The 22,518-nt window shown below is 37.3% G+C and overlaps 1 protein-coding gene across 5 annotated transcripts in view; it reads right to left on the bottom strand.

Annotated features, from left to right (window-relative positions):
- Positions 1 to 22,518, bottom strand: part of PPP3CA (protein phosphatase 3, catalytic subunit, alpha isozyme) — a 337,575-nt gene that overhangs the window by 313,684 nt on the left and 1,373 nt on the right. The gene's annotated exons all lie outside the window — the stretch shown is intronic.

The raw sequence follows: 22,518 nt of genomic DNA on the forward strand, positions 1-22,518 counted from the left end.
CGTGAACCTGGGAGGCGGAGCTTGCAGTGAGCTGAGATCTGGCCACTGCACTCCAGCCTGGGCGACAGAGCCAGACTCCGTCTCAAAAAAAAAAAAAGAAACTCCATTTCTCCCCACTGTTCCAGTTCCCTTTTGCTATTTCATTCCTTTGACTGCATTTACTGAGCACTTATCAAATGCAGCTAAATAAACAAAGTATGTGCCTGGAACTAAATTCACTAACTTAAAGAAAATCAAGCAGCCATGCACAAACAGAAGAAAATTTAAAAACAAAAAAAATTAAAATACTTAGAATCCTATCCAGTGTAATGAAGCGAATTTATTTAACAATTCTTGGTCCAGTTTTTGTCCATTTGGTATTCCGTATCTCCCTGCCTCCCTCAGTGTAACTCTTCACCTGAAGGAAAGAATGGAACAACAAAAAAAAGACAATAAACTTTGGAGGCATTTTCATTTCCTAGTGCCAAGTGAGCGTACGAACAATGAAGAAGTTCAGTCTTGCAAAAAAGGAAATTAATTTTTATGCCATCAGGAGCCAATTACTGACACAAGACTAAGTATAAGCCCCGAATTTCTTCTATCTTTGATTCTCTTTTGGCATCATTTTCAATATATGATTTACAAGTTGAAATGTTCTCTTCAGGGTTAAGAGGCTGGAACAGAACATAATGATACTCTACTTCTATAAAACCAGTGCATGTTAAAGCATGGCCGAACTTAAGAATCACTTGGGATGCTTGAAAAACAACAATAACAATACTAGGGTCTCATTTGGAGAATCTAATTTTTTTAAAGGGTGGGTGGGGAGGAAAGGAAAAAGATGCTGGAGGCTTACCTAGATAGTCTAATTTAATTGTTCAGTGACAGTTCTGGGCATTGGTAGCTTTAAAAGTTTTCCAAGTGATTGTAATGTGCAACCATGCTTGCAAGGCAGTTTAAATGCAACCCAAACCTTCTCAAACTTTAATATACATATAAATCACCTAAAGACCTAATTTAAAATGCAGATTCTGATTCAAAAGGTAGGCCATGAGATTCTGTATTTCTACCATGCTTCCAGGCAATGTTGTTGCTGCTATTATGTGGACCACACTTTTGAGCAACACTGTTCTATACCTTCCTTAACAAATTATAATTACTAAAGGTGAGAAGGAATGGAAAAGATATCACGAGTCAAGGCAATATGGATTATTTCATTTTTATGTAAAAGAGGTAACTGTTTTTGACAAACAACTGGAATCCACAATAAATGCTTACAGAACACAGGGCTACTGTGAACTAAATCAGTTAATATGCATAAAACCTAACCCAGGAACAGTACTCAATAAGTATTAGTTATCACATTGATCTTTTTTAACAAATGAGTGGCAAATGATGACTAACCATATCAAGAAAACTCAATGCAGATATATAACTTATGTTCTAGAAAAAATACGACTTCTACTGCTTACAATCTTCATATTGTGTCATGTTCTTTTATGCCTTAGACCATTAGGTACAGAATTCTAAACACTAGCCTCACAGTTAGAATGTGCGCATTCATTAACATGATGTCTGGGATCTGCTTTACAATACTTTGGCAAAGAAAAAAGAAGAGTAATCCTAGCACTTTGGGAGGCCAAGGTAGGCGGATCACTTGAGGTCAGGAGTTCGAGACCAGCCTGACCAACATGGCAAAACCCTATCTCTAATAAAAATAAAAACATTAGCCAGGCGGGGTCGCATGTGCCTGTAGTCCCAGCTACTCAGGAGGCTGAAGCAGGAGAATTGTTTGAACCCAGGAGGCAGAGGTTGCAGTGAGCCGAGATTGCACCAATGTACTCCAGCATGGGCGACACAGTGAGACTCTGTCTGCAAAAAAGGAAGGAGGGAATAAAGGTAATGTAATAAAATCTCCATAAGTAATCTGTGGAATAGGTATATGGGGGTTAACTGTCCTCCTAAGTTCTACATATATTTGACATTTTTTCAAAATATTTTTAAACGTTCTATTTTTCAGTTCCAGCTTGATCACTTACTAGCTCTCTGATCATGAGAAAATTATTTAGCATCTTTGATTCACAGACTTCAGAACAGATTTCCATATTAACCTCCTCACAGGATTACCTTAGGGATTAAAAGAAACAGTATTAGTAAAAATAACTGACACCAAGTAGGTCACATCATAAAGATAAATTTAAATTTAATCCAGATAGCTCCAATTTTAAGAGAAGCAAAAAGAATGGTAATGTGTTTCTAAAATTGAAACAGGTGAATCTGTAAAGACTGAAGAGTGCCATCTTCTTGCCACTTCAGCTTTTTCTACTGCCTCTTAACATTCTAGACCAGATTCCATCACAAACAGCAACAGGTAGCATTTAATGAAGTCTCCAAAATGCTGTGTCCTGAAATAAATGCATCAAAATGTTTCCTGCATGGCAACACAAATCAACTAAGGGTAGCCCATCGACAAACACCACTTCTAGCTGCTATACTATTCTGTGTTCTACAAGTAACATAAGCTTTTCCTCCCACTCACTCCCTTCATTCACAAACATCTCTGAACAAGTAGCTGGGGATAACAATTCAAGAGAAAAGGAACCTCTTAAATATAGGCTAAATAATCAAAAGCAGAAGATCCCTTCTGGGGCTGGCTCTTCACAGGACAGAAGTTCAAATATGAATAGGCAGCATCTATCTGCCTATTCTGAGGCATAACTACAAAATCACTTTAAAATATACATTATTGGTGGTAATTCCATCATTCTTTAAATAAACCAAATCACTCACAAAATCTCATAGTCAGAAACCTTGTGAAGAAGGAAAGGGGTAGACTTTCATCCATGTGGTCATAATATACAGTTCAGCATAAGAGTGAAAGGGAAATAATTATTTAAAATAGTGAATGTACATATGCACATTTCCATTTTTTAAGAATATGAAGAACACTCTTACTTCTGTCCAAGACAATTGAATTTCAATCAAATATTGTTACTGAACCAAATATTGTGACTGAATGCGACTCCAGCTTGCCTCTCTTCCATAAGAAAAAATTCTAAAACCTGGAATCTACTACAAATATGTTAACCTCTCTCATTAGCTCAAGAAAGAACAAAAACAGTGAAGTGAACTTAGAAGCTGTATTTACTAGGGGAATTCCCGAAAGAAGAGCTCTCATAATCTTCTACTTTAAAATTTCACTTGTAAGACCCAAATTAAATCCACATTTGTGGGGAGGAGGGGGAAGACAAGAAAAATCCAAGCATGCCTCTTACATATTTTCTCACTTGGTTCACATGTACTACCACTGTAATGTTTAATCACTGGTTATTTTACTTTGATATTCCTATCTGAATACAGACTTACCTGATATTTTTCCTATACTTATAACATTCAAATTAGCTGTATATGCATAATAAATGTTGGGCATAATCACAGCGTCAATTTTCTTGTAAAGCAGAGCTTATTTCAGGCAAGATCTAGCTTCAGAACTGAAATAAACACACACAGCAGGAAAGTTATAATGTATATTTTGTTTTTTCAGGCCATGAAAACCCTTACATTTCAATAAATATATATTAACAAAATGAGAACTGTCAACAAAACACTTTAGTTGTGTGAAGGTTACTCAAATTTTTCATCTATGTGGTACTGGACATCCTTTGTAAACAAAAACCAAAAAATATATATTTGAAGTTCAGGGTCCACTAAAACATCACAGGGGAAAAAAAAGAAGAAAAAGAAAATATGAACCTAAGCTGATTCCAGCAGGAAGAAATTTTCCCACATGCAGAGGTATTCACCATGAAGCAAGAGATAGTAAGAGGCCTCAGTGTGAAATTGGAGCTCCCCAAATTTACAGACCCAGGAAATCAGGGCAGGGTGTTAAATCTTCCCTTACACCTAAACCTATTAACTGCAACTACCTCAACCACAGAATTTCTCAAAGTAAATCAAACCTGGTTCAGATGGATTCAAAATACGTTTATGAATCACAAGAACAAACAAATGTCTCCAATCACCTGCCTCAGGAGAAGCATTAAAAATCTCAATTATCATCTTTTCTTTCAAACAATTTAAGAAGTGTGTAACCAGCCTAACCCTAAACATTCACCACAGTACAGAAATAGTTAAAAGTTGTAAATGAAAAATTCTGATCTCAAAACAATTCACATTTGCATCTAAAATGTTACAATGAAACCACATAACTCCCTCCTCAAAATGTTTCATGTGATGTCTCCTTGAAGTGGCTTTCACTTTAGCTATGTGTGGCTTCCTTTATTTGCTTCAGCAACGAAAATATGAAAATGAATACAGGCATACCTCACTTAATGTGTTTTGCTTCACTGCACTTTGCAGGTATTACATTTTTTACAAACTGAAGATTTATGGCAATTCGGTCACAAGCAAGTCTAGCGGTGCCATTTTTCTATCAGCATGTGCTCACTTTGTGTCTCTGTGTGACACTTTGGTAATTCTCATAATATTTCAAACTTTTTCATTATTATTATCTGTTACGGTAATCTGTGATCCATGGTTTTGTATGTTACTATTGTAATTGTTTTAAAGCACTTCGTGCCACACCTATACAAGACAACAAATTTAACAAATAAATGTGTGTGCTCTGACTGCTCTGCTGACCAGTCATTCCCCCATCTCTCTCTGTCTCTCCTTGGGTCTCCCTATTCCCTGAGACAAAATAATATTGAAAATGAGGCTAAACAATAACCCTAAAGCGGTCTCTAAGTGTTCAAGTGAAAAGTCACACGTTTCACTTTAAATCAAAAGGTAGAAATGATTAAGTTTCTCAAGCAAGGCATATCGAAAGTGGAGAGAGGCCCAAAGCTAGGCCTCTTGTGCCAAACAGCCAAGTCATGAATGCAAAGGAAAAGTTCTTCAAAGAAATTAAAGGTGCTATCTAGTGAACACACAAACGACAAGAAAGCCAAAGAGCCTAATGGCAATATAAGAAAAGTTTCTGTGATCCGGATAGATGAAACCAATCACAGAATTCTCTTAAGCCAACACCTAATCAGCAGCAAGACCCTAACTCTCTTTAATTCCATGGAGGCTGAGAGAGGTGAGGAAGCTGCAGAGGAAAAGCTGGAAATCAGCAGAAGTTGGTTCACGAAGTTTAAGGCAAAAAGTCATCTCCACAACATAAAAGTGCAAAGTGAAGCAGCAAATTTTAATGCAGAAGCTACAGCAAGTTATCCAGGAGACCTTGCTAAGATCATCAATGAAGGTGGCTACACTCAACAACAAATTTTCAATAGGGATGAAACAGCCTTCTATTGGAAGAAGATGCCGCCTAGGACTTTCACAGCTAGAGAGGGAAAGTCAACTCTCAGCTTCAAAATTTCAAAGGACAGGCTGACTCCCTTTTTTAGGGGCTAATGCAACTGGTAACTTAAGTTGAGGCCAGTGCTCATTTACCATTCTGAAAATCCTAAAGCTCTTAAGAATTATGCTAAATCTACTCTGCCTGTGCTCTGTAAGTGAAACAACAAAGCCTGGATAACAGCACATCTGTTTACAGCATTGTTTGCTGAATATTTTAAGCCCTTGGCTGAGATTGAGATTTTCTGCTCAGAGAAGAAAAAAATTCCTTTCAAAATATTACTGCTCTTTGCAATGCATCTAGTCACCCAAGAGCTCTGATCTTGTACACAGCATCCATTCTGCAGTCCATGGATCAAGGAGTAATTTAAACTTTCAAGTTTTACTATTTAAGAAATACATCTCATAAGACTATCACTGACATACATAGTGATTCCTCTAATAGATCTGGACAAAGTACATTGCAAATCTTCTGGAAAGGATTCACCATTCCAGATGCCATTGAGAACATTCATGATTAATGAAAGAGGTCAAAATATCCACATTAACAGGAGTTTGAAAAAAACTGACTTTGAGGAATTTAAGCCTTCAGTGGAGGGAGTAACTACACATGTGGCAGAAATATCAAGAGAACTAGAATTAAAAGTGAATCCTGAGGACAGCACTGACTTGGTGCAATACCATGATAAAATTTTAATGGATAAAGAGTTGCTTCTCAAGGATGAGCAAAGAAGGTAGTTTCTTTGGAATCTAAAAAAACTACTTTCTTTGCTCATCCTTGAGAAGCAACTCAAAGGATTTTGAATACCACATACACTCACCTGATAAAGCAATAGCCACCCCAAGACACTGAAAGTTCAGATGATCATTAGCACAACAGTTATGTATTTTTTAAGTGAAGTACGTACACTGCTTTTTCAAACATAATGTTATTGCACACTTAACAGACTACAGTAGTGTAAACATAACTTTAACATGCATTGCGAAACCAAAAAGTTTGTGTGACTAGCTTTCTTGTGAAATTCGCTCTATTGTGGCAGTTTGGAATATCTCCAAACCCACAATATCTTCAAAATATGCCTGTATAAAGCCACAGTATCTCCAAAATATGCCTGTATAAAAAAAGCAATGTCTACAAAAAACGGCTAACAGTGTACAATAACTAGCACTACATTGTTTTCCAGTCTTAACCTAGGGGAAAAACTTAAGGCCCAATTAAAATGACTTCTTTATGGACCTCATAGTTGGTACTTCATGTTTTGGATCGTCTGTGTTGTAACACCATAATAAGGTCAATAATGCCAAGAAAAGCATAATTTATGGTCCAGTCCCATTGTTGTGGGCCTCAACTACATATTTCTACAAAGAAGATAAAAATGTTTACCCCACGAAAAGTAATAGATTTTTCTCCCAGAGAAAACGCCACAGATGTTCAGCCAAAATGATTTCCAAGAGCAACGATATTTTATATAAAAACAAATCCCTAATAACTAAGTATTTTCTATCAATTCATTGACACTATCTAATATATTTGGCCTCATCTTGCTTTCAAGTTAGTGTTATGGTGGTAAAAGCCCAGGATCTGAGACAAGACTTGGAGTCCAAATACCTGATCCACCACTTACTCACTAGGAAACTTCGCATAAGGTACTTAAAATGAGGTAATATACACGCAAGGCATGGATATTAATGCCATTAAAATTTTTAGAATACAAAGCTCATAAAATATCAAAACACTCTATTGCTTGTTTCCTTTGAGCAAGATCCTATGGAGAAGCAAACTCACCTACAAATTAACAGTGTTCTCTTCAAATCTGTGTAAAATATTACAAAACATATGCCAAAAATAAATGCACACATTCTCTAATCATTATCCTTAGAAAGTTCATTTCTTCCACTCCCTGAAATCACAAAAGATTAAAGCTCAAGGTAGGCAAAAACACTAGACATTCTTTAAAAAGTTATCATTCTGAAGTAGAGCTACAGAAAAATATACTAGGTAAGAAAAACATCAAGGATAACAATTGCTCATGCACCTCCCTTTTCTACAGAAGCCACAGCTTATTAACACGAGGAATTTGTCCCATGTTACATATGCAGAATCAAAGCAATTTGTGAATACACTCACCCAAAATGACTGGCTCCAAAAATGAATTTAGTAGCCATGTTTGGGTAAATGTCTAGACAAATACACTAATGGCGTAAATTGGAACAAATAACTAAAAAGAATAGGAAAAAGTATTTCAGATTCTTTTTTAAGTCTCAAAAGGCTAGAATCAGAGGTTAGCAAGAATAAATCGAACTGAGATATTACTTTCAATTTTGTGTTTACAAATAAAAATTACAAAATCTAGAGTAAACGAGACTGGGTTTATAAGTTCATCACATGAAAATGCTCAGGGAAAGTCAGGTATTCCTTAAGTTCAAAGTATGAGAGAAAGTAATTCAACTAGAGCTAAAGTATAACATGGGTCAGGAGAGAGGAAGTACTTTGCTTCATTATTCTTGTGTAATAAACAGAAATATCTTCTCCAGTCAATTTGTTGTAAAAACACAAATGAAGAATAATGTGCCAGGCATTGCACTAAGCACAGGAGAGATCAAGTGGATAAGACCCTGCCCCTCAGAGATTTCTCAGTTAATGAAGAAAAAATGCTGCAAACATTTGTGATCCATTGTGCATACAAGGGATGAGAAGTAGCACAGACAGCTGGTAAGGGTTTCAGAGAAGTTTCACACAGGAGAGACAGACTAAAAGTGTTCCATGCAGAGGTAAAGCAAATGAAAAGCAGGGAAGGTGTGCTTTGGGTGTTTAAGTCCTTCAGCTCAATCGACTTTTATTATATGCCAAACACAGATAAACATTCAGAATACATATACAAATAACAAATGCTCCCAGCTCCCAAAAATTTATATTCAAATAAATTGGAGACTTAAAATAAGTTCAGTACAATGTAACATATGCTATATTATAAGTATTTTCAGAATTCATGTGATAGGGTCAAATTCCATAATATACAGAGTTCCTGCAAACCAGTAAAAAAAGGGATCAACCACCAAGTAGGTATTGGCATAATCAAATGTTCATTTTAGAAAAATAATCCTAGTGACGAATGTAACAAAACACACGTATGCAAGAGAAAAAGGTTGAAAGCAGAGACACTGATGTTGCGAGGCTCCTGCAGCACTAGGTTAGAAGTATTTAAAAGACTTGAACTGAAAGGTATGTTTAGTGGACTGGATGGGTGGTGGTGACATCACCAAGCATAGGAAACACAGGAGAAAAGACACCCAACTGTATTTTCACCATACCTATCCACAGCAACTGTTGTATATAGGGTTTGAGAGACAGCTCAAGAGAAAAGACCAGGTTGCAAATACAGACATGCCAGTGATCAGCCTACAGGCAGTAATCAATCCTATAAGTGTAAGGACATGAGACTGCCTAGAAGAAGGTATAAAGGGATAAGGGAACATCAACATTTAGGATTCAGTCAAGATGAGATAGCAAAAAAGCCGAGAAAAAAGAAAGTCATGAAAGCCAATGAGGACAACCTTTCGAGAAGAACAAAGTGATGCCGTGTCAAATATCACAGAAAGCAGCCATTGGACAGCTACTGTCAACCTGCCTCAGTGGATTGGTAGGGTTCCCCAAATGACTGTACAATGGATTTAACAGTGGATAGGAGGTGAGGAAGTGTATTACTTTAAAGATAAGTATTACTCCTTCTAGAAGTAAAAAGCATGTCTTTCAAAGGAGCTGTCCAGCAGCAAAATTACAATACCTAACATATATTGGGAACACTTTCCATGCAGGCACTAACGCTAGATATTTTACATAATATTCCTCACGCCGTTACAATAACCTTAAAAACTTAGTATAGTTTCCAAATTTCCATAAGAAAAATGGGTTCAGAATGGTTACATGACTTGCCCATGGACACACAGTTGGCATATGGAGGACAGAGGATTTAAATCCAGGTTTTGTCTAGCTGTAAACCAATGCTCTTTCCACACTGTGATGCTGTCTCCCCATCACTGGAAGTATGTGGAGGGAGGCAGAGTGAAGAGTGGCTTGTTAACCATCTAACAGAAATACCTTTTCTTTTTGAAAGATAGTTTAACCAGCTCACTTCTGAGCCCTCTTCCACCTTCAATAGTCTATGATTCTATCTCATATACCCTGCTCATAAGTGAGTTATAAGGGCTGCAGAATTCCAAATATAATGCCTTTTTTTTTTTTTTTTTTTTGAGGCAAGGTCTCATACTGTTACCCAAGATGGAATGCAACGGCATGATCATGGCTCACCACAGCCTCAACCTCCTGGGCTCAAGCGATCCTCCCACCTCAGCCTCCTGAGCAGCAGCTGGGACAAACAAGCATGCACTACCACATCCAGTGTTTTTTTTGTTTTGTTTTGTTTTTTGTAGAGACGAGGTCTCACTATGATGTCCAGCCTGGTCTCAAATTCTTAGGCTCAAGCCATCCTCCCACCTCAGCCTCCCAAAGTATTGGGATTACAGGCATGAGCCACTGCACCTGGCCTCAATCTTCATTTTTTTCTCATATTATCAAACTAATTTTAATGCCTGCTAAAATTCATACTTAATAGGAAGACAATCTATAATTAAAATCGTCTCTTGTTAAGTGGAAAGCAAAGACTTATCGGCATTGAATCTCCCATGCTTTGTATAGCACTAGGCACAGAATGGCATTCAGTGTTTTGGAAATGAGTGAATGAAGGAATGGTCTGCCTCTCGTCTTTGATAACACTGACTATCATGTCAGGCAAAAACGGGCATCCATCTTTATTTTAAAATAAGCTCAAAGTCATAACACATGGCAATATATCCTACACTTCTCACAAATTAATACTGATTACATTTATTTTTGCAAAAAACGAAAACACAGTCTATGGAGGCAGCTTATCACTCCCTTTTCTGCATTCCCACAGTAGGATGTAGCACCTTCTGCTATTAAAGTAAGCACAACCTATACTGTGGTTTCCTTTTGCTTCTCACACTGGACAGTAACCTTCAGATTGCCTACATTATGTTAGGCCGCAAGAACATAGTGCAGAGCCACACACGTAGTGAGCACTAAAAGTCTGACACATACGTAAGCAGGATGGTTAGATTGATGGCTTAATAAGTAGAAGCAGTATCTTTCTAACAGCCATTTTACACTCAAGCAAATAATCTACTTACCAAGCAGGAGATTATATCATATGAGAAATAGGGACGCACGGAAAACCCAGTGACACTTTTTTTTTCTTTTTTTTTGAGGCAGAGTTTCGCTCCTGTCGCCCAGGCTTGAGTGCAAGGTCATGATCTCTGCTCACTGAAACCTCCGCCTCCCAGGTTCAAGCAATTCTCCTGCCTCAGCCTCCCAAGTAGCTGAGATTACAGGACCCACCACCATGCCCAGCTAATTTTTATATTTTTAGTAGAGACGGTTTTTCACCATGCTTGCCAGGCTGGTCTAAAACTACTGACCACAGGTGATCCACCCACCCAGCCTCCCAAAGTACTGGGATTACAGGCGTAAGCCACCGCGCCCAACCCCCGAGTGACACTTTCAAAGAGGCATGGGATATGGATTTAAAAAGAAGCGTGAAAGTTCACTCTCAAAAAGGCTCCTGAATAACAGGATTTTTTTCCTAGATTCAACATTATCCAAAGGGAAAAAAATTTAAATTATCCAGTTCAGTAAATTATGTTTTAAAGATCAGGTACTTTTGAAATATCTATCAAAAAGGCCATTCTTATCTTAAAAAATCATGAAATTTCAGGTATGGTAGTCCCTGGAGATGTGTGAGAAGACCTCATAAAGCACTTTGAAGTCACCCCAAATGTGCCTACCTAAATGTTTCAAGATCTATTCAATTTACATACCTGGCTAGCAAAGGGACAGTCTCCCATGACAAGTCTCGGCCTTTCTTCCCTCCAGATATACATGATATAACATTCACTTCTATGAAACACTAGGATAAACAAATCCAAATTCTAATGAACCAACATAAAAAAAAATGTTCAGGGAAATACACACATATGTAATTTCCACTGTGATTAAAGACTTATCAGTAAGATCCAGCAACAGAAAGTTATACAAAATGCCCACCATGACAGTTGCAGCTCCATCCCTTCATGTCAGAATGCAAGGGAAAGTAGCATTTTAGGGTTGAATGTGAATCCACTCTTGTTTATACATAGATATCTTAAAATAAGTCATTGGCAAACTTCTGTAGGTTACCAGTAGCTGTTAACACCTCACAGCTGAGTCTAACGCAACAATGTGTTGTGATACCATAGCTGGAAACCACTGGTCTCCTTCATATCTCAGTGAAACTCAAACTAGTTATCAAATTACAATCAAATTCATTACATTTGTCAAATTCAACGGCATTAGGAGCAGACAATCTTCAAAGATTAGGCACAAGTGAAAGCAAGCACAAGAGGAAGGTTTGGCTCTGGTCAAGTGAGCTGCTGAGCTAGCTGTCTTTGTGGTGTGATTTGAAAAGTAAACAAAGGGGCAAGGCCTGTCTTTCACTAGCCCCACTATCACCACATGGTCCTATGCTTTCATCCTGTCTTTATTACTTGCCTGTATTATAAATGAAAGGTGAAAGCAATGCCTTTAGAAAGTCACTGTTAAAACACATCTGCTATCTAGGTTTTACAGAGATTTCCACTTATAGACCAGATTAGGCATTTGATGACTTGAAACTGCGTAAGTCATGGAAAAAAAATAAGAAGGGAATTTCAACGGGAAAGGCATAAGAACTAACAGCATCATGACTGTGGCAATTCTCACCCTCGCAAGGGGTATCACGGGATGCTAAAGTGGGCCCACCTGTAAAGGCTTTTGAGTTCCAAGTTGGCATGAGGACACGGAAGGGCAAGCAAGAGTACCAAGCACCAAGCACGAGATGCTGGAGGTTCTGTGGAATAAGTCAGTCAAGATCAACCTTTGTTTACTTCTCCAGTTTCAACGGACTCCAACAGCCTGACTTGGGTTTAAAGGCAGACTCCTGGGCAACAGAGCGAGACTCCGTCTCAAAAAAAAAACAAAAAACAAAACAAAAAAATAAAGGTAGACTCTTAGGATGGAAGAGGACCTAGAAACCGCCAGGCATGGGTGGCTCACATCTGTAATCCCAGCACTTTGGGAGGCCAAGGTGGGTGGATCACCTGAGGTCAAGAATTCAAGACCAGCCTGGTCAATATGGTGAAATCCCATCTCTACCAAAAATACAAAAAGAAAAAAAAAATTAGCCAGGTGTGGTGGCAGTGCCTGTAATTCCAGCTACTTGGGAGGCTGAGGCATGAGAATGGCTTGAACCCAAGACGCGGAGGTTGCAGTGAGCCAAGATCGCACCATTGGGCTCCAGCCTGGGCAACAAGAGCAAAACTTTGTCTCAAGAAAAAAAAAGCAAACAAAAATACGCTATGTGAGGCATAGCTAGAAGACTAAAGAACGAGAAAGCTGGCCAGCTGCAGTGGCTCATGCCTGTAATCCCAGCACTTTAGGAGGCCAAGGCAGGTGGATCACTTGAGGTAAGGAGTTCAAGACCAGCTTGACCAACATGGTGAAACCCTGTCTCTACTAAAAACACAAAAAAATTAGCCAGGCAAGGCGGCACATGCCTGTAGTCCCAGCTACTCAGGAGGCTGAGGCACAAGAATCGTTTGAACCCCAGGAGCTGGAGGTTGCAGTGAGCCAAGGTCGCGCCACTGCGCTCCAACCTAGGCAACAGAGTGAGACTTAAAAAAAAAAAAAAAAAAAAAAAAGAAAGAAAGCTGTTTTTAATATCAAATGAGCTCTCTGGAGGCAACCAGGTAAGACTCATTCTATGGAATTCTGTAGGGCAATGCTAAGAATAAGGAAGCATATTCAAAGCGTCAGATTGTAATCAAGCATAAGAAAATATTCCTTGAAAGCAGAGTTGTCCAGGATGGAGTGAGAGGTATATGGAATAGAGAGAGCTGCCTCTCACTAGATGTGTACATGCAGGGATGGGATTCTATCCATCAGAGAGGCTGGACAAGGAGTTCCACATTAGAGATAGCCTGAGCTAGAATTCTGGTGTACCTTCCAATTCTAGGAGTCTGATTTGTATGCCTAAATTCAAGCATGAGCAAGTGTAAGAGATAAAAGGTCTCTCCTACATCCCCCAATCCTTCTCCCCAACAAATAGAGGACTTTGAGCCAGACAGAAAATTAGATTTATTTCCAAGGATCCTTCCAGCTTCAAAACGCCATTTGGTTTAGACTATTCTTCAGCATACATAAAGTTCACATTTACAACCAAAATAAATGAGAATCATTTATTCTCTCCATTCAGAAGATTCCCATAAACCATCCCAAAGTTGAATGCCCCTAACTGGTTAAATTTTTTTAAAAATCACCTAATTCTCTGAAGCTTCTAAATATTTTCTCTCTGTAGTTGACTGGGGTGATGAACATCTGAGTATGATCAACTACAGAAAGATGTTCTAATATTTGAAGCCTGTAGTTAAATCACCACTCACCCTTTTTTGTTCAGACTGAATAATCTCTCAGTTCCTGTCACAATTTATTTAAAGTCCCTTAATCATCTTGGGGGCTATTTTATAAAACATACTCCAAAATTTCACACATCCATTTCTGGAAGGGCACGTGGAATGAGACAGAGTACTCAGGGAGAATGCTGACCAGAGGCAATGACAACAGAGATTCCCTCCTGGCTGCTGAATGCAAACCAACAGAAGCTAACAGTGAGATTTTATGTAGGAAACTGTAATTTCCTTACTCTTCAACTCTTTGAAATGAAAGTATTTCTGTGTTAGTAAGACAAAGTATATCCTGGCCCATTTGAGAGACTGGAAATACTGGTTCAGAACAAAAATAAAACGGAGCTTGGAAAGCCCCAGCTGTCTTTCTTTAATCAGAAGTCATACAACCACATCTGGGGTAGTGCAGCTTTACAGGTCTTCTGTAAGGATGGGACTAAGAGCAAGTGCCTCACTCTACTGCCACTCTATTAGTGTGGATTCCAGTACTGAGCTTTTCTAAAAACACTCACCATGCAGACATGCCATCAGGAGAGGTGACTCATGAGCAGCCTGTACTTGTGATGGGCCTGAACATTTTTTATTGGTATATACACAGTAAGTCATCACCTATCGGGATGTATAGCATGTTTTAATCTTTGTTCTAATTCCTAATCTTACACATTTTTATTCATTTCAATTTGTACATTGTGAAGACTAATATGGGCCTCCCACATGCTTGTCAAATGTCTCTCCCCTCAACTTAGTATCATCACCTGTCTTCCTGAGAAAGAAACCATCACTCATCTTTGAGGAAATCAACCTATACACCTTGTGACAATAATCCATTAAAAGCCAACCACTCCCCATGGGAAAGCCACTTCTGCCAGTTATGCTTCTGCATGCTGGCTACTGAGCAACAATCATATAATGCCAGTTAATAAAATACAGCACTTCAAAACCTCACAGGAAAACACACTTCTACAAAGACTGGAGCTTACAAGTCAAGAAACTCATCAGACATTTGCATACTGATCATGATTTAAGATTGACAAAATTTCAAAACATAAAGGAACCCTATAATTTAGAAATTTAAATCCATCTTATCCTTTATGTTATTTCATTCCTTTAACAACCATGTATCAAATGCCTATTCTACAGCAGGCCCTGTGCTAGAGCTAAAGATAAAAAGTAGATAGAACTTCTGTCTCTGGGACTTTCCAATTCCTGGAGAGGAGATGTAGACAAGGAAACAAGTCATCACAGCAACATGCTTTTATCAAGGTGTTCTCTGTGAGAAGGAAGAGGCTCAATTCCTTTATTCTAAGTGAAGGTGTCAGGAGATGCAGGTCCCAGAGGATGCAACTTCTGAACTGAAGCTCGAAAGAAGACAACTGAATGATCAGGAGAACGTTTGTTATCCCAATAATCAGTCCCACACAAAACAGGAATGTGTGTAACTTTAATAGCATTAAATATAATGAACCAACAATGCCAGATTTATCATTTTTTAAAATGTAGTTCCTTTGTAAAAAGCAAACAAAAAATAAAATAAACTTGAATTCCTGATTCAGGTTCCATCCTTTTAAGAATATATCCTGCTTTTAATTTAACTTGATAAAATGGCTTAAAAACAAATGTCAACAGATGGCTCAAAGCCCACTTGTAAGAATCTAAGGAGTCAACAGCGTTAGTGCTACCTTTTTCTTAACTTTTCATAGCCTGTGTATCTTTCCACTGGAAGGCACCCAATGACATTTTGGGGGCCAGAGAAGGGAATGAGGTCTGGTTGGAGAAGGCTGCATTACAAAAGCATTATAGGAAATTATATATTGAGATGTAAACAGGGAAACAGGTTTTTTCCAATTTGTTTTCTTTTTCATGAAATTTACCAGGTCATTTTATCTTCAAGTCCATGTCTAGACAATAATTAAAATACACAAATCACCCAATAAATCAAACACTCATTGATTAACGTATTTTTTCTCACTTGTCCGAAATTCATCAGCCTAAGGGGGAATACAATAAAAACTGAAAGACAGGTGTCAGGTTCAAGCAAATAAACTAAATTGAACAGAACTTAGCCTTTTATATTCAGCAGGGATAAAGTGAGTTCAAGTGACCAAACAAAACAGCTCTCATTCTAATTGTGTAACCTTATTAATGCCTCCTTCTCATACTCCATGCCCCGATTGGGCTGGAGAAAGAAGCATTCCAATTCGCCAGTCACCATACAGAACCATTTACAAATGGAAGTTAAAATAATACACTCAAAATAAAAACAAAGGCTTCAGAAGGCACATGAGAATTTTGCAATGCCCATATCATTCAATAAGAATTTATTCAGCACATAATGAGCAAGGCATTGAGCTAGGGACCAATAAGACAATGGCCATTTTTTTCAAACTAAAACTTTGAATACAAATATTAACAATTTTATGCAACTTCCAAGTATATGCAGCAACCAAGACACATAGACATTGACAGAATAGAATTTCCAAAACATTTTGACATTACATAGAAACAACTGGACATTTTAAATAAAAACTACTACTAATTCTTCCCGAAAGGAAAACTGCGACAATAAAATCACCACAGAAAGACTCTCCTTAAGTATAAGAATCTTAGAGCTGATGAAAATTTTTTAAATTTAGCTCCATATAAATAAAACTCTGTCTTTGAACATCAACCACCATTCTTCTGGTTTCAGTTGTCGAAAGTACCTGAAATTGACAAACATTGTAAAGTAGTATGTCATCATCTTGACGGAGCTTTTTTTTTTTGAGACGGAGTCTTGCTCTGTCGCCCGGGCTGGAGTGCAGTGGTCGGATCTCAGCTCACTGCAAGCTCCGCCTCCCGGGTTCACGCCATTCTCCTGCCTCAGCCTCCCAAGTGGCTGGGATTACAGGCGCCTGTGAGGGAGCTTTTATAAATCATTGATATCTACTTGTTTTCCTCTTTTGCAGAAAGACACACACAAAACTTCCAGTTGCAAGAGACAGAAGTTCACAGACAGGCAGATCATTTTTTAAAATAGAGTCACAGTATATTTTGCTGTGACTATCCAAAAGCATGGATAAGGAAAACAAAGTTCTATTCCTCTCTATGACGGTCTCAAAAAGAATCTACTTGAATTCCAGAAACATAGCATTTTAATAATTTATTGCCACTTCCTCAGTGAGGGCTTTTACTTTTTTAATATCTGAAGCTTCCACTATCCGAGTGCATATTTGTTAAAACGGATTTGAGATACCAGCAACTGGGCTAGGTCATAAAGTTGATAACCCATCTGATTTAAGCCATTATTCAGAACCCCTAACCATGGAGGAATACAATATTGTTATTTGACTTCTCAAATGAAATATAATTGATGGATTCATATAAAAGATGGAATTAATTATTGTAAAATAAAATGATTTTAGAATGCAGAAAATGTCAAGAGTACTAAAGACTGAATTTACAAACTAAAATCCTATTTCATTGCACACATCAGTCCCACCTAATGACTGCTTTAAAAATAGGAATGCAACACCTCAGAATCACTGGCTGATATTTTTACCTGATCCTGCTCTAGAAATTAACAAAATCATCAAATCTGAGGATTTTGTTTGTCAAACCAGAGCATCAGTGTGGGTCATTATCTGGAGTTCAGACAAACAGGCTTAAGACAACATCCTTCAAAATGAAAGTAAATGACATTCCTTTGCAGGCGAGTATGCTATTCTATTTCTGTGTGTATATTTACCTGAACAGAAAGCAATGTTTAACAGTATTTCTTTAGTGAACCTCAGGCCAAGGTCAAACTAGATCATAATATTTATTACCAAAATTTTATGTCTGCTAAATACAGAAATACAAAAACCTTCCTCTCCCAATCAAACTATTTTACATAGCTAATTATTTAGTAAAACAAAATGGGGAACGAAATGGGAAGAGACCTTAAATATACCAAAAGAAGTAGCCATTTGCTTTTTTTCTTTTCTTTTTTTTTTTTTTTTCAAGAGCTATGGTCTTACTATGTTGTCCAAACTTCTACCTCAGCCTCCCAAAGTGCTGGGATTATAGATGTGAGCCACCACACCTGGCCAGTGGCAATTTTCAAAAATATTTTTAAGTGAGAAAAGCCTCTTTAATAAAGAAAATAATTTGTTTACACTTACCTGTAACCATTCTATATATTCTGTCTCCACTTCTTTAACTATAAAAATAAAATTCATCATAAGCTACTCTTGACCCAAGGCACTCATGGCTTTCAATACTAATGGTTCTGATTATTCTCAGGTGACCAAAAAATACATAACACCTTGTCATTTCTAATTCTGTGTTAGCAGTGACTGAATCGCCATTACGAGGCAGTGGACAAAGTGTAACCACCCACCCCCATATCCCATTTGATTATCCTCTGGTCCTCACAAGTTGGCAGTGGATACAATTAATCCCCTTTTATGTAGAGGGAAAGTTAGCCTGTGAAGTTATAACATATACCAGTGGAATTACAGAAAGTTGAAGTTCAAGGTCTCACCATATCCCTCTTATATATCAAGAGACTGCTACATCAGAAAGTTGCTGAAAAAAAATTGACAAAATGATTTTTAGTAATTGTCAAAATTCTGTATCATGAATCACCACCATTCTTCACAGTTCTGGAAGTATTCAAAATGGTAATTTAACCATCACATCTCCATTGCTAAAAGGAGAGTGAGTATCTCTGCAAAAATGCTGTTTTCCAATGAGGTCACCCTAAATGGATTCTTTATTTGGTGTCATAATTAGTTTCAAATTTACACATAGCTGACACAAAAAAAAGATAAGGAAAAGCATGAAAGGCCAATTACAAAAATTATAAATGAATGGTATCTCAAAATCATATTTCATCTCTCTAAAATTACAAATAAAACAAAGAGACAGATTTTAAAAGGCATATTTTTAAACAAATCTTAGAGTAAACCTCATTAACTAGATTCTAGATGTTAATTTTTTCCTATTTTAACTGGATGTCTTAAGATACACTGTCCATTTAAAGTAAGGGTTCTGTTCCACACTTCCCAAAAAACCTATTATCTTCAAAATGTTGATTATTCTAATTGATGGCATTTTAGAATCACCAGAATTCCCCTGAATCCCAGTCTCAATTGTTACATTAATCATTAAATTTACTGAAAGTATTTACAACAATGTACTTGTGTTATATTCACTTTATAATAGTCCCGAAAGGAAATGTTAATAAATAGACCAACCTAACTTGTAACGAGCAGGATGATTTGCACATTGTTCACTAAGTATTGAAAAGAATTTGTTCTCTTGGCATATTAACAATACTGGAACTACGTTGTTTATACTTTTTGATTACTGGACCCCTTTCTTCACATCCAATGCTGATGTAAACTTCAGCCAACAAACACTGGTGTTTTTTCATAATAAATTTAAATTCATGATACTGAATTAATAAAGTTCCACCATACTCAAATTGAAAACCAGATACATGAAACTCAACTGATGGTAACAAAATGTCAGCAAAATAAATTCACAAGCTCTTCTTAGAACAGCACAAATAAATGACATTATTTACTACTCTGTTGCATCAAGGTCTAAACACCACAGTTATTACCAATGTGGCATATTTGTTTTCTTTTTAAGTAGTAGTATCAGTCTCACCCAGCTAGAAATACTAGTGACTGGAATCCTTATTTACCTAATAATACTTAATCAGCATCTTCTTGCTTCTATATAGGATTTTAGTATCTTTTCAGAATTCCCCTATGTATACTCTGTCTACATGAAGTACGTAAACTGTCAATACACCTGGAAAACAGCTCATTCTCTAGAGCCAAAAGCAACCTTACACAAAGCACAACAATGTACTACCTACAGTTTCTGAGAGATTCCACAAAACTCTTCTCAGAAATTTATTCTCAACAGCCTCCCATAGTTTCCAAAATTTCTACCATTACAACCAGTTTGAGTTAAGGTAAAAGTCCCATCACAAAATAACTTGGGGATGGGAACAGAGGGAAGGAACGTTAAGAGATTTAACAAAGCCAAACACTCATTATCACATAGGGTTTAATTTCCTCTAAATATTTTTAACTATCACATAGCAAAGTTCTATGACCAATAGGGAATGCTAGGGCCAGACAATACATTCTAGGCAGGAACAGAGAGAAATGAAGAAAAGCCAAAGTTTGGGACAAGGCCTGTAGAGTACCACCAAGAGAAAAATCAGGACGGGGGTTGGGGGGAGGAAGACAGTTATTCTTCTATTTATTGCCATCGGTTTGCTGTATGTATCTTTTAAAACATAATGTAAAACAATAAATAGATCAAATTATTTTGATTTCCAGCAAATGTCATTAGCAAGATGTTTTCACTGAATTTTTCTACTTTCCATTGTTTTAATCCAAGACGACTCAAAATGAAACAGCACTAGTTTTGCTAACTGAAGTAACTTTTTCTCCCTGGGATAATCTAAATGAATATTTTTCATCTCCACTGCCATCATTCTCTTTCATTTTTAAGGTTTAGAACTGATCAGGGTCTCTGAATGCATGCTAGCAGATTCTATAAACCTCAAAAATAACATAGTTGAGACAAACTCAACCTACCTCTCTAAAGCTGCATTCTAAAAGTACAATTAAGAAAACAGTCATATCATATTACTACAAACTACAAGCACATCTTTATTTGTAAATAGCCATTTGTTATACAACAAAAGCCAGATGACACTAACAATGATAACTGTAAGCAAATGCCACGGCATTCCATGGTAATGACAATCTGAATATTTATTTCTGTATGCATATATAGTAAATAATACTACATATACTTTGTAAAAAAGAGAAAACTTAAGGGGCACAAATACTTCCTCAAGGATAACTTCTTTTCTGTATTAAAGAATGAGTTAAATAGCCATTGAGATGAAGTTCTAACAAAATTTCAAGTAAATCATGGTTTCTAAACTCCGTATTATCTAATTTTTGGAAATTAAATGACTTGTTAGTATGTTTCACATTCAGCATACCCATACTTTCCATTCATTCAATATGTGTATACATATTCAAGAGGAAATATTATTTCACAGAAGGCTAATAATCAAAATAGATTATCTCAAATAACTAATCACAAAAATCTTACGTATGACAAAATGTTGAATCCAACCTTGGATAATGCCTTTCATGCCAATAATATAAAGTCTATAAGAAAACACAGGATAAACAACAACAGGGTATCCACCTTAAAATCAGGATTCATCAACAAAACTTCTATAAACAAAATTTCACATTTCACATCTCACACCAGGATCTCTATCAAAACAAATGCAAAATTAACTTTTCCTATTTTGAGTCTATTATCCACATAGTATGTAAATAAAATTTCTGGAATTACGGGAAGGTGTATCTAAAATGAAAAGCCATTTATAATGATACAGTATTGAAAAAAACCAAGGCAAAGCAGCCTTGGAATGGTTGAGTGGGCTCTTCCATTTGCTCTTCCATTCTAAATGGTAGAGACACTAAGCCAGAAAGTATAAACATTTATTTTTACATGTTCACCTGATGACTTTACATTTACATTAAGAATCCACATCCTGTGATTTAAAACAGGGAATGTGACCTTATGTGTGCACAAGTGTTTTTTAATTGCCAACACATTCACTAGTATCATTTGAATTGTAAGTTTTACATTGTTTTGATCTTAACCTAGATTAGAGCTACATCTAAACTTCACACATTAAGGAGATAGTTGTCATTCTCTAATATTCCAGCAAAAAGTCTCAATTTTTGCAAATGTCAACAGAAGCCTTTCATGCAAAACGCAGCTCTCTCAAATAAATCTGAATGGACTGTTTCCATGAAAATCCATGCCTGCAAGAAAAATAAAATAGCTGTGCATCTCTCTGCAGCCCTATTTCAAACCATTTTTGCAGAGCTATTTCCTCATTATTTTCACGGGTATATGAATCCTGCATAGAAGCTGAAGCAGGAATGATTCCAGTATAACCAAAACAAAAGAAGATATTTTGTTCTTTCTGAAAAAAGGGAACACAATTTCCCCCATCACCACCGCCACTCACACAGAAAAATTACTTTAGAAATTGAGTAAACCTCTAAGGAGAAAGAATCATTTCTGAAACCCCAGAGGGACTTGCGTATCATGGTCTTTGGGCTGCTGGGTTACTTCACTTTTAAGTGCCCATGGTCCGAATGACTTGACTGCCTTGCACTCTAGCTGTATGCTCTGGCCACATTAGATACCATCTCTGTTCTACACATCACACATACACACATTACACCAGCCAGAGCTGTTTCCAATTTCAGAGGCCCGCTCCGCGCACAGCTCATGCCCATCCTTGCTTTGCTTGGTGTCCTGAACCCCAGGAATGAGAGATACTACTTAATCCAGGTGGGTCTGCTCTGTTGGTTGCCTCATCCTTCCAGGATTCATAGGATGGTTCCTCCCCGACTACACCTAGGAATACAAGGAGGCCAGTGGATCCCCGTGCGATAGAGAGAACAACCACAGCCTGTCCCCTTCCTCACTCCGCACATCCCAGTTTCTCTTTGCCAGCAACCTCAGTGCCATCCTCGCCAGGAGTTTATCATCCCAGAGGCGGGGAAGAGGAGGCAGTAATAGGAATCAAACAGCCCGTTACAAAAAGGATGCCAGGGC

This window comes from Colobus angolensis, unplaced genomic scaffold (genome assembly GCF_000951035.1).
Source record: "Colobus angolensis palliatus isolate OR3802 unplaced genomic scaffold, Cang.pa_1.0 Scaffold217, whole genome shotgun sequence".
NCBI lineage: Eukaryota > Metazoa > Chordata > Mammalia > Primates > Cercopithecidae > Colobus > Colobus angolensis.